Source organism: Tauraco erythrolophus, chromosome 5 (genome assembly GCF_009769465.1).
Source record: "Tauraco erythrolophus isolate bTauEry1 chromosome 5, bTauEry1.pri, whole genome shotgun sequence".
Taxonomy (NCBI): Eukaryota; Metazoa; Chordata; class Aves; order Musophagiformes; family Musophagidae; genus Tauraco; species Tauraco erythrolophus.
The window spans coordinates 15,049,372-15,065,737 of NC_141469.1; the positions used below are offsets into that span (position 1 = coordinate 15,049,372).

The 16,366-nt window shown below is 44.2% G+C and overlaps 1 pseudogene across 1 annotated transcript in view; it reads right to left on the minus strand.

Annotated features, from left to right (window-relative positions):
* Positions 1–53: 53 nt before the first annotated feature.
* Positions 54–16,366, minus strand: part of LOC104382396 (FRAS1-related extracellular matrix protein 2-like) — a 42,107-nt pseudogene continuing 25,794 nt past the window's right edge. Inside the window, exons 10-24 of the transcript XR_015222157.1 lie at positions 15,129–15,259; positions 12,141–12,299; positions 10,619–10,920; positions 9,103–9,196; positions 8,485–8,704; positions 7,857–8,188; positions 6,797–6,931; positions 4,657–4,783; positions 3,441–3,628; positions 3,258–3,350; positions 3,091–3,159; positions 2,245–2,517; positions 1,907–2,213; positions 1,518–1,671; positions 54–118 (exon numbers count right to left, since the gene is read on the minus strand). The product of XR_015222157.1 is annotated as an FRAS1-related extracellular matrix protein 2-like (transcript). The remainder of the gene's footprint in view (positions 119–1,517; positions 1,672–1,906; positions 2,214–2,244; positions 2,518–3,090; positions 3,160–3,257; positions 3,351–3,440; positions 3,629–4,656; positions 4,784–6,796; positions 6,932–7,856; positions 8,189–8,484; positions 8,705–9,102; positions 9,197–10,618; positions 10,921–12,140; positions 12,300–15,128; positions 15,260–16,366) is intronic.

Below are 16,366 nucleotides of genomic sequence, written 5' to 3' on the forward strand. Positions count from 1 at the left end.
CTGTTAATGATGGACAGACATACAGATTGGAACAAGATAACATTTTTTGCTTGCAGGCTGTGCCAGAAGAAAGGTAAGTCAGGCAGTCATACTGAGGTTTGTACTTCAGTAGAAGGGCCTAAGAATCATAGAATTGTTTTTATTGGCAAACAGCAACAAGATAGAACAGGAAACGTAACAATATGTAAAAATATGTAAACCAGCCCCCTTCTCTCAAACAGCTGTGGTAAATGCAGAGGCAGTCTTGATTGCTGTGAGAAGAACCGCTGCTGCCTCCAGGTGTGCAGGATCGTTCCTCTGGCAGTCCACACCATTCACGGAGGTTCAAACTGTACCAGCACGAGTGTTTCCTGCGCTGTCCTGTCTTTTATGTCACCTGACATACAGTGACTGAGATGAAATCGGGTGTTTCCCAATGCCATCATCTACTATGGCATAATTTGGGAATTTACTAGGAAGAAAAAAAAGGCAACCAACCACAGAACAAATGCTCAGTTTGCATTGAGTAATCCTTGCTCAGTTTTGGCCCTTTTAAGAACACATATCAAAAGGCATCAGTGTTGTGTAAACAGGAAGAAATGCATCTCTAGAAAAAAAATGAGCTTTTTGGAGCTTAAGCACTTAAGCAAAATGAGACTTAGAAGAAGCTGCGCATTCCCACATGTAGATTTCATGTGCAGCAGTACAGTTCTCACTAGTCTCTATTTGCAGGTGACTGATTTGCAGCCACCAGGTGAGATGAGGTTGCGTAACCAAGCTTTGCTCTTCAAAAAATCAAAAGAACTTGGTATGGACAGCAGGGTTAAGAGCCAATCTACAACACTTTACAAGTTGAATTGTCATAGCGCCCTAGAAGACAGCAGGCTAACTGCTTACACTTAGCATAACCAAAACGAAAATGCTGCAATGCTGAAGCCTTCCTTTACAAGAAGCCCTTTGCAAAGCATCCCTTTTCAACAAAAAAAACCCAAACACTATCAAAAAACACAAGCCACCATCTGGCTTGTTTACAACTAGCCTCAATAAAAACCTTTAGAGGAAGCAGAAGGGCAAGAGCTGTTAACTCGCTGAGCAGCACGTCATTTGTGCTAACAAGTCTCAAGTGCCAGCAGGCAGAAAGCGAAAGGAACTAAACCTTGATCTCCCAAATGGCATCCTACTAGTTACAGAAAATCCATTTTCATTCAGGTAGAAGTGAAAAATGAAGCCAAGTATTTGCTCTAGACAATACCGGTAGGTTCCCCCAGTGCCGTCTGGCCAAACAAGCTGCCTTGTATGTGCCTGTACTTTGATGCTGTAGTGCTGTATCAAGCAAAGGCAGGCAGGCAATTAGTGTACGACATGGGAAAGTAGTCCTCGTTAGCATTGTTCTGAAGTATTAGGATCCCTTTAGGCATGTTTGAAAGCACTTAATGTCAGCACCTAACTGTTTTCCAGAGTGGCTTTACAAATACAGTTCTAATTCTCATTGATCACACCTGGTGCTCTCCTTGCAGATAACTGCAATTACACCTTACCTGTGTGAGCCTCCCGCCGCTGTCCGTATGTCCGAGAGCCGCATTGAAATATGAGACAAAACTGCTGGTATCACTCATAAAAAAGTACACCATCATCTACTACTTAGTTTGCATTCTAATACTAATACCTTCTTCCTTCCCCAGCAATAGCTAGCTATAAAAAACAAGAAAAAACAGAACAAAACAAAAACCAGATGAAAGCTAGATACTGTACATGCAATCAAAGCCAGCATCCTTCTAAGCACCAACCTTTCATGGTGGATAAAAGACATCTTTACTGCTGCATATATTCAGAAGATTAAGAAAAAAAGGAAAAAAGCATCAACTCCCATTCAGTGAGTACGAGTTTGGTTTCTGTCCGTCAGTGACACACAAACTATTACACCAACCCTGTTAGAACCGGAGTCGGCCACGAGCGAGATGGGAGCCTGCTTTTGGTGAAGCTGCATGTTAAAAGCCAAGCACCCGAGGAACTGGTGAGACTTCTGAACTGCTGGTGTGGCACGTGGTCACGGTTTCACTGCTGCTGGAGTGGCTGATGGGTGCCTTGCTTTTCCCAGCAGATCCCTGTTTCCTGTGCTTCAACAAAAAGAGAGTTACGACCACAGCGCAGATCAGAAGCAGCAGTCCTGTCACACCTCCAGTAACAGACACAATACTGTTTCCAGAGTCCCGGCTTGTCACTTCCAGAACTGGCTTGCGATGTGGCTCACCAGCTGGGGACCACGTCCTTCTGGATGATGCCAGCCTTGTCAGATCGGTCAAGCGCAACGCGCTGAATATTTGTGCCCATGTTTTTATCTGCTCCAATGTCTTGCATGAAGTCTGGGGCATCTGGGTTGGCTCTTCTGCTGCGTTTCAGGGCTGCGGTGCTAACTCTTTAGCAGAGGACAACGCATGGTGGTAATTCAAGACTTCTTTTGCTGTTGTGCCTGTGTGCATTTTCCTTTGATCGGACCATGTAAATAGTATGAATGTACTATTCTCAGCCAGCTGCCACCTTAAAAAAAAAAAACAAAACAAACAAACCAAAACCCCAAACACATAAAAACCCCAAAACTCAGAACAACCCGTCCCCCATGCACATTGACTATAAACTGGAAAAGACCTCGCATCAGATGCGACATCTGTCTGGATCAAAGTTTGCTGCTAAATATGTCTAATTAAATGGCAGAAATAGGCACTTGGAGATGAAGCCTCTCTTTTCTTAATGCAGACTGCTGAAGTAGCTCAGATAAACGAGGTTCTAAGCTGCTTCTTTCTAGTGTTAATGCAGAAAGGCTACTGCCTTTACCTACAAAAACACTGCAGACTAGGTAATTTGGGCAAGAACCACCCCACCTTCTGCTACCAGTCCCAGGTGTGCACGCCTGTAGTGACAGCAAGGCTGCAGAAAGGCAGCTCAGGGTTACACAGCGATGCTGTCGTCGTTTCCACACTGTTGGAGAGAGGGAAGCAAAGTCGACGTGTTGCTGAAGTCTGTGCCCGTGATAACTTGCATGCTCTGTTCTCCACCTCAGTCATCTTTTAGCATGAAAGAATTTCTGTGATACACTTACCAGACACAACTTACCTGGAAGAGCGGAGCAGATGACAGGGTGAAACCCTCAGAACCAGGCTGTTTTACCACCAGGTCAGTGACCTAGTGACAGCAGAGTTCAGTCTAAATATTCAAGTGTTTCTGCTGTCCAAAAGGAGCTTTGGATATCTGATAGATCTGATGGATCAATAGTGTTTTACTAGAGGAAAAGCATCTGCGTGATCAGCTGCTAATGTAGCATGAAACGCTATGTTTCCAAAGGCTCTTGCTTGTGTCTCAGGGTGAGCTTTAGCCTAAAGGAAGAAGGCTTCATATTTCCAGATTCACATGGAAATCAGGGATCTAAAAAAAATGCACACTACCATAACTGTTTGGTTACGTACCAGGATCTGGAATCTGTACAAGAGGGAGGGTGAGTCAGCCCGGCATCCATATTCCTGATTGCCTGGGCTGTACTTGGGCATGTACCCATCAGCACCAGTGCAAAGGAACACCATCTCGATGCTGCAGCTGAAGGAGTCACCAAGATTCTGAGCTGGATCCACCATCACTCGGCCACAGATTTCAGATCCTAGTAAAGCAGAGTAATACATTTTACATTACACCGGTCCATTTAAAATTATTAAATCAAGTTACTACCAAACCGTTGTTGTTAAAAATTCTCAGAACAGGTATTATCGAGCTCTAAGTGTATTTCCCTCTGCCCGGGAAGACAGGCTGTTCCATGGCTGTTACTACTAATTTATCATGGGCTTTAGGCTTATTTTCTGTTACAATTCGTACTGACGCGTGGTTCTCACAGCACGGCTCTTTTTTAAGCAAGCTTTTCCTTTCTCTTCACTAGAGGGCAACCCATATTCACGTATAAGAAACTATCCCACCTGATAGCAAAATAAAGTTCTTAACAGGACATTTGGGTTTCAGACTGATAACCAAAATTATTTCTGGTCCAACGCTGCCATTACCAGGAGTTTCCCTGGAACCTGATAACAGCTCCAGTCAGTGAGTGAGTACAGTGTGTGTGAGAGCACCTGCCCTGGGCCAGCAGTGGAAAAAAAAAAAATCAAGAATGAATCTGAGCAGCTTGGCTGAATGCAGTTGCAGTTATTGTGCATCCAGTCTGCAATTGAGAACGGCTGCGTGATCAAGCCAAGGAGCCTCAGGTGTACAAGTATTAAATTCCTGCACTTCTGACTGGAATAACCTAAGCTCTGAAATTCCTTAGCCCTCTCAAAATGGGGCAAGAAGTTCTAGAGTGGTCAGCTTCAAAGCAAAACAACCAGAGTGAGGGGAACATGTGATTGTGCAGTAACTGAGCAAGAGTTTCCAGAACTGCAGTTTCAGACATAGGCGCCCGAATTCCGCACCTGCCTTTGGAATGTTTTTCCTCTCAGAGCCCATAAACAGAACCAAAGCCTGCTTCAATTACACTAAGTCACACCACATTTTTAGTGCTTCTGTATTTTACTTTTCTGCAGTGGAAATACATAGTTTATGCAGGGGTTATAAAACCAGTACAATACATATTCAGCTCTTGTTAAAAAGTGGTTCTGTTTTAGCTTTCATAATATGCTGAATGTACAATTGACCTTTTTTTACCTTTGGTGAAGGCTACATCAGCTCCTTCTCCAAATCCCACTGATCCATCAGACATCCAAAGCTCCTTTTTGGACAGCAGAAACATTTGAGTATTTAGACTGAACTCTGCTGCCACTGGGTCACTGACCTGTGGGAACAAGTGAAATTAAATGATCAAAAAAACGCCTCGGTTACAGCTTCACAATGATCATTGCACACCACCGCCACAGCAGCGATGTTCTGCTCAAACCTTTCAGCAGCACACAGCATTTTTAAGTTCCCCTCCTACACACGTACAAAAACCTCCTGTTGTGCTTCTCATCATGACCCGTTAAAATACACAACTGTAGTGCGGAGTAAAACAGCAACAGACACTTGTTTCCTCAGACAGAGGACAGCAATGTGTCTCTTCAGTGACACTTGCAAAAGTTACTGGGAGAACAGGGCTGTGGGCAAGAGGCCAATAAAGCTAGATCAGGACCAGGACTTAGCTCAACACCAACTCGTTTCCCCTGCTCTAGACAACAATCTGCACATTCAAACCAACAAGCACAAGATGGGAAACCTCAACTGCCCCTACTCACCCCCGGCTGCACCGAGCACGTTCCGCTTGCCACCTAGAAGCTGCCTGCAGTTTGCCCAGAAGAGTAACCCAGCCAACGGCCCACGCCTGGAGACAACACAGGAGCTCCCCTGCAAGTAGGTTAATTCCCCTGGTGCAATGGTAGGTCACTCCCAGTCACCACCTTCCTGCCATCCCCACCACAAACACCACGTGGCTGCGGGAGCCCAGCAGAACCCAGCACGTTTGGATGGAGGGAGCTGGCACCCAGCCATGAGCCCGTGCCTGTCCTGGGACTCCGGCACCGCTGAGTGCTGCGAGACACACCACAGGTGTAACATCAGGGAGATGGAGAGGGGAACAGAAGGCAAACGGCTCTCCAACACAGGAGTAAGGTAAAGGACTAAACTGTCTCACGCCACTATTCAATCTTGTTGACCACAATAAACGCAGCATCTAGGGGTAACAGTCATAAGGGTGTGACTATACACACAGAAGTGCAAATTTAACTTAATATGCAAATGCCACCACAAATCCAGTCATTTCCTTCCTTATCAAATCATTCACGTCTTCCGACGTAGCATTCTCGTCCTGTGTTACAAGATGGCAGGAGGAAGACTAGTGCTGAAGAAGCATCTTTAAATTAAATTCAACATCAATTGTTTGAGCAAACAAGACTGAGACGTTCTGTTAATCTGCACATAATACGGTTGTCTCCACACTTGCCACACATGCCACGCAACTGGATAATGAAGTAGAAGGCTAAAGAGAGCAGCTCTGATGGCCAAAAGGGCTGACTGCCACTGACAAGGCCTCTCAGGTATCCAGTACTTTTTTTTGGGGGGAAGAAAAAAAATCAGGTTATTTTTTATGTATTGACTGCAGGATGCAAGTTATACTGAGGTTTTGAAAAGTTTAGTATGTTCACTGGAAGTTAAGTCCCAGATTTAGAGCCCTCGGTCTCCAAGTGCCATTCAAGTCATTCCTCAAGCGAACTGCAACAGAACTTCTGCGTCTTTGTTAACAGTCTACAACAGTAAGTTACTGCTACTTGGTGCACTGCTCTTTTTCTTTTTTTGCTTTAATATACACAGGAAAATTCTCACAATGCCACACTAACTCTGAATAGTGTTTCCCACTGCTTGAGAGAAAGACTCTCTCGATACAGCACACGGATTCTCAGTTTTAAAAATCAACCTCAGGACTACAAGTTATTTTTGAAAACAATCTCGCTTAGAATTAATTCTTTCCCCCTTCAGCCTCTGTCTTCCTGAAAAAAAAAGCAGCAAAATACTTGGGAATAGGCTGGACTATGAGGTAAATAAATGGAAAAATAAGATTTCAATTACTGGAAAAAATTAATTACTTTATCTCGCCTGAGAAGATGAGATCTAAAGCAATCTACAAGCACTGTAAAACTCCTGATGCCATCTGAAATACTCCATGATTTTCTCTTGACAACTGGTACTGGATTACCGATGCCAGAACATCTCTTTCAGTGGTTACAGAACATCTGCCTTTCAGCCTAAATTTGCTTTTGGCTGGTTTTGCCCATGAGGCTTCTCGGAAAAACGTGTAATTCTAAGTAAAATGGTGTACCTGTTGGAACCTGACGTCCATGTCAAATGCAATTGGGTCCCGTGGGTTGCCGATGAGAGGAAGGGCATATCGCTGACCGGGCACAGCACTGCAAGGGATGAGTTTTGCAGTGTAAGTACCTGAGTAATCTCGCACCTGGGAAAAGATTAGAGAAATGAGCCTTTCTCCATAGCCTCTGAACAACCACTTTTCCAGCTCACGTTGCCCCTGAGGCCAAGCTGAATTCCCAGCAGCACCGTAAATGCTTACACAAAGTTGGACATTACCATTTGCAATCATGGTGCACTGGCTCATGCAAGAAGCGTGCGCACCAGCGCTGCCAGTGCACCCCAGCAGCACAGGCAAGGCGCTCACAGGTGCTGACTCTCCTCTGCCGCTCGTCAGAACGAGGACTAATACAGAGCACCCACCATCCGGCCTTTGAGGGACTGACCTTGCCGTGGTGGCAGTGGGAATCAAACATGTATTAGGTATTTTTTTGTTCCTTATCAACCAAACCTCTGTTTATAAAATCTCACCTGCTTGACAGCTCTGCCTAAAGTGCAAATACTATAAGCACAAACTAGACCTTCTAATTAAACAAGTGTTTTGTTGTGTTTTGGTTTGGTTTTTTTTTTTTTTTTTGTAAAAAAGCATTTTTTTATGTAGCCTTAGAACATACTTTACACATATGGTTTACTTCTATAAGGCAATAAAATTGTAGGCTCTTCTTTGAATATGCTGCTACACGGGGTTTGGGTCATAGCACAAGCACGTACACAGTCTGGAAAAGCTCTTTTGAGTGAAAAAAGCAGAGTTTCTACAGTCCAGACTAGGAGCAACAGCAATGCAGTGAGCTGCGCTCAGTTACCGGGAAGATGAATCATGTCCGTGCACAGAAATACAGTGTGCAAAGGAACAAACCTGTACTTCTAAAAAACATTTGTGCTAAGGGACCACGTATCAAACTGCCTGCATGATGACTAAATCCTTTCTCCTGCAATCCTTAACAACGCTTTCTGTTGGACTTGTGCTTCCAAAGCCTCTTCTTGAGAGAGGAGGGCGTTTCAGTGCCACGTACCTGCCCATCTGTGCCAATGGAGCCATCACAGTCCGTCAGCAGCTCACACGTATCGTAGCAGCTGTTGAGCTCCCACAGGCAAGCCTCAAGGTTGAGGTTCTGGTAGAAACGCAAGGTTTTGGCAGACCGCAGAGCACTGCTGTACTGGTAGGGTGATGCTTCTCCAATCACTTTGGGGTTCTTAGTTTCCTCTGTAACAAACCCATGTTTGGTCTGGACCTCATTATAGTCCAGTAGATTGGAGCACTTGTGGTGTCCCACACGAGTGCCGTCTGGGCTAGGCGTTAGCTCAAAGTTCGATATGGGGTGTGTGGAGATAACTGGCAGCATTCCTGAAACAGAAACGTAACATGACCCATTAACAGCTTGAATGGAAAAGAGCAAATAAACTATTTACTAACTGCATGTGAAAATACTTTTAGAGCTGCAGTCTGGAAACATAGGAGTTAAGGATGTCCAATGTTTCATCCATACATTAACCTTGCAATTGGCAAGTTGTTCATTAAACATGGATTATTCATGGTTCTGCTACAAAGCAGCAAACAACTGGGAGACAAACCTATGGGAGACGAAAAGTCCAAAGCAGCATGTGTTAATTAAGTGGTTACTCTCACCACTTGATACTTACCATTCATATGGGGCATTGTGACTGTTAGTTGGATCAGACTGGGATGGTCAGGATCATCTGGACCCGTGTAGCAAATTTTAGCTGAGAAAGGTTCTGCTCCTACTGTTCCTGGGATGCGAGGTTGACAAAGACCTGAGCAAAGGGGAAAGACAGGTTGTGACATGTCTGCTAAACTGTGTTGTATCTGCGTTAAGCAGCTTGGAGATGTCTGTCCATAGACCTATTTCTGCACAGAAAAATGCAGAAATGTTGACGTGCTAATTAGGGATCTCCTCACAGCTCTGCTCATGCTGCTTGGTCTAGCTCCTAGGGCCAAAAGGTCCTTTTCTGACGAGGCAAGGGCAGAAGCATGGAAACTCTTCAATGTCCAGCAGCGGTTGAGGAACATGACCTCTTCCTGATAAGGATTTGTTCTTCTTCCCTTCAAACAGAGAGATGGTATCTTTCCATCAGCACTTACCTTGGCAGCCATCACTTACCGAGGTGAAGGGCAGGGTGGTTCACAATCACACCTGAGCTCTTGCTTCAAAACCAGGCTGTCTGAGAGCATCTTGCAGACAACAGCTAACTAAAACACACAGGGACAGTTTATGCTGTTCTGCAGGGCCTACCACTTACACCGGAGAGGTATTTCAGTTGCTTTCTTTTTCTCTGTATGACTGAGGCAAAGATCATTTTTGATCGAATTGCACAAAGAACTGGCACTTTAAGACTATAACGTTAAATCCACAGAGGAGCTATGGTGCATAATGGCCACTTCAAATCTATCAATCTAATATTTAGGAGCCTCAGGGAACCTTGAAAACTTCACAGGCTACAGCCCAACCTCCTAATGACAGAAAGTCTCATGGGAGCTACTTTTCAGCCACTGAGCATGATCACAACTGCCTAAAACCTTGATGGATTTCAGTCTGCATTGCATGCCCAAAAGCTTCCCTTACTTCCCCAACTTGTGATCTTAACAAAAAACACTGCCTCTATCCACAAGCCTTGCCTTGTCCCGTGGACAGGCCACGGCCACTACAACAGAACTGTCACTAATACCCTGGTAACACAAAATTTCTTCAATTCTTCCCGCATAGTTCAATCCTGCCCAGGGGTTTTGCACTTCAGCTGAAGATGGAGGTGAAGGACTCCATGTAGCAGAGGAGATGTAGCAGAAGGACTGCACTGCACAAAACAGAGCGCGGAGGAAGCACAGCATGATCCACTTGCATAGTCGGTGAGCTAATGCTTCTCTCACTCAGTATTTAATCACAGAGCCTAAATGGAACATTTTAGTCTAAAGAAATAGAGAAGAGCCACCCCCTAGCACTCAACGTTTTGGCCCCATGAATCCCGAGATTCAGTAAAGTCAGGCTGCTGCTTTAATTCGGGCAGAAAAGGATTTTAAAGTAAATCCCAAGTAACTGTTCTAGTCACTATCTGATTGACCAAAAAAGATGCATTTTACTCATCTGGATTTCTGAGAAAAAGCAACAAGATTAGACATACACATCTAGGTACAAATCACAGTTAAGAAACTTGAGGGATGTGGGCTAAACCCAGAATTAGGATGTCCCCTTACCACAGCCTAAGTTCACAGCAAAGTAATGCATGCAGTGCTGCAAGATCTGAATTTCCACATGGATTTCATGCCCCCACCCTTTTCCAGCACCTGTATTTTAACTGGTTTTAGTCTGCAGGTCGTTACACAATGTCAAATTCAACACACCTATAATCTGCTCTCAGTGTCAGTAGCTGTGTTGTTTAAACTAAAATCACACGGAAATAGAGGTATATTTGAAATACGGATATGGAGAAAAGCAAAGGACCCAAGACTAGGGAAGTCAAATTCTGCTCTACTCACTAGTTAAATTAGGTATTAAAAAATCATTAGCATCATACGCTGCCCAATTTTTTTTTTTTTTACACATGACCTATGATAGATGCAAACTCTTGAAACATCAGAGCTGACGAGACAATTACAAGACACTTTTGCTTTTCAATAGTCCCATATGTGTATGAAAAAAAGTTAATGTACGAGCACTACTGCCCTAAACCAAAACATCCCATAGCAGACCACCATCAGCTGCAAACACTACCTCATTTTTCCCCAAGAAAGGCTACCTAATTCCCGTCATTAACAACTTACCTTCCTCTGTTTACTGTATAGATTGGATTTAGCAGCTCCAGACCTGCATCACCACTGGCATTCACAGCTCGAGCTGCACACTGAAGCCTGGAGCCTGCCTGGAAGTATATAGAGTCCAGGGAGATGGATTTGGTGCTGGTAAAAAAAGTGCTGGAGTCCACCTCCCTCATCGGGCTGGTGACACCGTCACTCCCACTGGGAGCACTGAAAAGCCAGCGGTACAGGGTCAGAGTGTCATTGATGTTTTCCGTGGCACAGATGGATCCGGTTTTGTCGTAGTCTGAATACTTGGGATTGCATGCCTATGAGTTGGGATTACACAAAATACAGGGAGTTATCTATTCTTACCTACAGCTGCTCCAGCCAAGCAAACCGTGAAGTATTATTCTAACAGTACTGTGCTTATTACTAAAGCAGTATCAACAAAATAAGACCTTTATGCAGGCACACTATTCTCCCTTAATTGAGGGGGTACCAATGAATGTCATGGGGCTTTTTAAATTAAAAACAAGAACAAACAAACAAAAAAATCAAATCCCGGATAGTAGTGAGTTGTTACAATTAATGTGTCACCTCTGACTATGAAAACCTGGAAAATGCTAGTGCTAACTCTAAAAACTGAACCCGTAGTTGACAACATCAAAGTCAGTTCTCCCAAATTCAAGCACTCTAGATTGAAAAATCCCAGTGTGAAACCACTACCATAAATTAGAAACTGTTAGAAATATAAAATTAATGGCTTGAATTCATACATCCCTGGCAAAGAGCTGCCAAGTTACAACTGCTTGCTTCCCAGCAGCCTGTTGCTGCTCCCACAACAGAATCAAGCAGGAGTGAAGATGCACGTGTGCTTCTTGCTAGTGCAAAATTCAGCTTTTTTTTTTTTTTTTTCCCCTCAAAATGATCCTTGATGAACAGTTTAAAACACCTGATTTTACACAGAAGCAGCAGGCACACAAGTATGTGGACCTCTGCCAGCTGTGTCTGGGAGAGCAGTCTCCTGTAGACAGGACAGATGGCTGATACCAGAGGCTGTTCAGTCAGCTTTTGTAAAATCTGCTGCTCAGCTGCTCACGGCACAGCTCTGCCCACAAAGCCCAGGATGTGAACCGTTTCTGGAAAGCTCTGTATAGCCCAGCCAGAGATGTTTTTTGGGCAGCACTTATCTCTTCCTCACCTTCCTGCCTGCTCAGCTTTGGGTTCAGAAATCTCTATTTTTTTGGCCCTAATTCCATGTGTCCCAGCCATCCCCTGGAACTGGCTATTAGTTTGACAGAACAGCCCAGAAACACTCACTCCAGAAAGAGCTGTCACTGGTTAGGGGTGTTAGTAACCCTTCTCTTAAAAGCTCTCTTTCTCCAAGTTAGGTCAGCAGAAAGACTTATGCAAGTGCCTCTGACACAGTAACAGCCTGTGGCTTTTGGTTGTCATTTTCCAGAATTGAATACTTTTTCAATTTTCCTACATGGTCCAGAGCATGGAATGAGTAAGCTGGACAAAAGCATGCAGAAATAAACCTTACCATTACACAGACAACGGGATAGCCAGTTGGAGGGTGTGGATTCTCTTTGCTTTTATCAGTATCGTCATACATCAGAAGTGAGACAACCTGGGGCCCAGCTGGAAACATCACATCTGCAACACTATTCATTTCTTCAATGTACATAATGGCTTTACTCATCTGAGCTGAGAGAGAGAAAAGCTTATGTATATAGCTGAAAATAAGGAAAGGAGGGAGAAGGAGAAGTAGTGTCTGCAATTTAATTTCTGCCACCAAATTCATTCTGGTTTTACCCAGGATTCTTTGATAAATTGGTGACTTGTATTAAGGAAGATTCACTCCTCAGTGGTTTTTAAAGGTTTTCCACTTAAAATCTGTTCACCAGCAACTAGTTAAAAATTAAGGAAGAATTAATTCCCAAAACACTAAAAAAAGGAAACTAAAAATATTCCAATTTTCATTTTTAAGAAAAAAAAAAAGGTTAGTCTTGGCAAACAGTCAAACATCCACCCAGTTGCTCACTTACTCCCCACCCTCAGCATGGCGGGAGGAGGAAATAGGATGAGAAAGCTCACGGGTCCAGCCAAAGATAGGGAGGTTGCTTAACAATTACTCTGATGGGCAAAACACACTCAACTTGGTGAAAATTAATTTAATTTATTGCCAATTAAAGTAGATTTGGGTAGTAAGAAACAAACATTAAACCACCACCTTTGCTCCTCATTTTCCTGTGCTCAACTTCACTCCTGACTCACCCACCCCCCCTTCCCAAACTTTGCCACAAACATAAAATACAAAAACAAACCCCCAAACTCTCCTAAACTAATTCCAGAGACCATGTAACAGCTTCAGCCTACACATCAATTTCATCTCACTTGACAGCAGGTTTAGGCTTTTACCAACTCAAGTATAAAGACTGCATGTCAACTTTAGAGCCTGTTTTTAAATTGGCGGCCTATAAATTTATCAAGGTATAGTATACATGATGTAATGGATCCCGGGGCCATAGTTTTTCTGTATGTATTGAAGTAACAAGTTGCTAGTATTTAAGTCAAATCAGATCTTAAATCTAAGCCCAAAATGGCAGGCAGTGCTCTTCAGAACTGTAGTAGCTCTAACACTTGTTGTGCTCTCCTTAGCTTCATCAAAATATGGGAAAAAACGGGAGATGAATCTACGCCCATCTGTCCCCATTCGTGCCTTCCTCCCTGCTCACAGATCTCCTACCACAGGAAAGGGTGAGAAGCCTCACAAAGCTGTTCTGGGGCACACGAGGTGACACAGAGCACTGATCAGAGCACTACAGCACGGCTGCAGCTGCTGCTGCCACATCTCTCTGCACGTGTTTAGAGAGGGACCAACGCGGTCTTTCTGTCATACTGGGTCTCCAGCACTCACAGCTTCTTTCTTTTTTTTTTTTTTCTTTTTTTTTTATTTTAAAATCTTTTGATGTAATGGGAAAAGTCAGAAGAGGTTTCTACAAGCCAGTTAGCACACTATACTTCCCTAAGATGTATACCAATAGAATCATAGAATCATAGAATGGTTAGGGCTGGAAGGGACCTTCAAAGGTCATCTAGTCCAACCCCCCTGCAAGGAACAGGGATATCTCCAACTAGATCAGGTTGCTCAGGGCCTCGTCCAACCTGGCCTTGAACGTCTCCAGGGATGGAGCATCCACCACCTCTCTGGGCAACCTGTTCCAGTGTTCTACCACTCTCATGGTAAAAAATTTTTTCCTAATATCCAACCTGAACCTACCTCCCTCTATTTTAAAACCGTTACCCCTTGTCCTATCATAACTGGCCCTCCTGAACAGCCTCTCCCCATCTTTCCTGTAGGCCCCCTTGAGGTACTGGAAGACCGCTATAAGGTCACCCCGGAGCCTCCTCTTCTCCAGGCTGAACAGCCCCAACTCTTTCAGCCTGTCCTCATAGGAAAGGTGCTCCAGCCCTCTTATCATCTTCGTGGCCCTCCTCTGGACCCTCTCCAACTGGTCCATGTCCTTCTTATGTTGGGGACTCCAGAACTGGACGCAGTACTCCAAGTGAGGTCTCACGAGGGCAGAGTAGAGGGGGAGAATCACCTCCCTCGACCTGCTGGCCACGCTCCTCTTGATGCAGCCCAGGACGCGGTTGGCCTTCTGGGCCGCAAGAGCACATTGCCGGCTCATATTGAGCTTCTCGTCCACCAGTACTCCCAAGTCCTTCTCCTCAGGGCTGCTGTCGATCCATTCACCACCCAGTCTGTATTTATGCCTGGGATTGCCACGACCCAGATGTAGGACCTTGCATTTGGCCTGGTTAAACTTCATGAGGTTGGTACGGGCCCACCTCTCCAGCCTGTCGAGGTCCCTCTGGATGGCATCCCTCCCTTCCAGCGTGTCGACGGCACCACACAGCTTGGTGTCATCGGCGAACTTGCTGAGGGTGCACTCCATGCCACTGTCCACGTCACCGACAAAGATGTTGAAGAGGGCCGGGCCCAACACGGACCCCTGAGGGACGCCACTCGTGACCGGTCTCCACTTGGACATTGAGCCGTTGACCACTACTCTCTGAGTGCGGCCATTGAGCCAATTCCTTATCCACCGAGTGGTCCATCCATCAAACCCTTGACTCTCTAGTTTAGAGAGAAGAATGTCGTGCGGGACAGTGTCAAAAGCTTTGCACAAGTCCAAGTAGATGACATCCGTTGGTCGACCCTTGTCCACCGATGTTGTCACCCCTTTCCAATAACTTGGAAAGAATGAGAGTTCTCTCCACTGCCAAACTCTGTGGAGCAGGTCAACACATAAAATTTGTAATTCAGTCCTTCCAGACGTTGTTCAAAGTGTGTGGATTTACAGCTAATTTATAACAGTATTTAGACTGGTATGCATGAAACTAACCACAGGAGCATAGGAATACCAGGCTGTACTCGTCATGTACGCTGTGAGTACATGGTTTTTTAGACGTTTTTATACAAATAAAAAAAAATATCATTACAAATGGTAACTTTTTGTGTCACCTGTGTTTCTGCTACCATGTTCTCATCAACTTTCAGGTGGACAGTAAATGCTTCTCTCACTTCTCTTATGCCATCATACAGAATCTCTACTTCAACAAAATGCTCAGTTTCTCCTTTTCCAAATTCAATATCTGATTAAAAAAAACCTCCAACAAATTAATGCAAAATCAAGAGCCAGACAATTGTTTTCTTTGCCAATTGTGTTCAAGTAACATATTCTGTTGCAATAACGTGTTTTTGCTCCAAGTACAATGTACTAGGAGACTGAGCTGTTAGCATCTGTTCTTCAGCACAATGACCAAGTAAAACTAACCCACTTTCACTGGACAGAAAAAATAAATACAAATTGATATTGATAACTTGTTGGAATACTTAAAATAATACAAAACCATAATATCCTGACATGATTTTGCACCAAGACAACTAGCTTGCTTCCAAATAATTCCTGGACACAGTTAAGAATTAGTGCGGGCCAGGGAGGCAGTTTTCATGCAGAGATCCTGCTTCAGTTGGCAAAGAAAGTTCAACAGAGTGGGTCTGCATGCCAAGGAATGATCACAGGTACATTATTATACCAGTACAAATACTGTCTCAGGCTCCATTTACAATGCATATTTAAGCAGGATCCAAACCACTGCACTTGGAACTGAAAGTCAACATATTTGGCACTGGGTCTCACATGTTCATCTACATGAAATCCCAAGACCAGAATGGTCTATTAGAAATAGGCATCTGTGGTCCTATTGTTAGTTCTTGCTAAAAGTCAGGAGGAAGCGGTACTCATTTTTCTGACACCAGCTCTTAGTCAATAGCACAAATACTCAAGAAATGAGAGGCTTTGTGTGTTCATTTTACTCTAATTGTATTCAAGGTAATACCTCTCTGGGAGACACTGTAGAAGAATTACTCCTCTAGGGAGTTTGCATAACCACCAGGCTATAAACTGTTCCTGCGAGGGTGACACTCCATCAAAACCATGTCGCTATGAGGAAAACAAAATCCAAAGGTGGTGGGTCACAGAAAGAGAACATGAGTCTGTAACCTTGAGGCTTGGACTCTTTCCTGGGAGATGGAGGACCTGGGTGCCAGCTGTCAGAAATGGGCTTTTCTGTGAAAGTATCCCACCACCGGCAACTCCTTACTGTGTTTCTTTCTCTTCCATACTGCAGGATGATGAAAGCAGAACAAATCTAGACAATTGCCTTAAAAGAGCAGAACCAGGAATTTGAGCATATTCC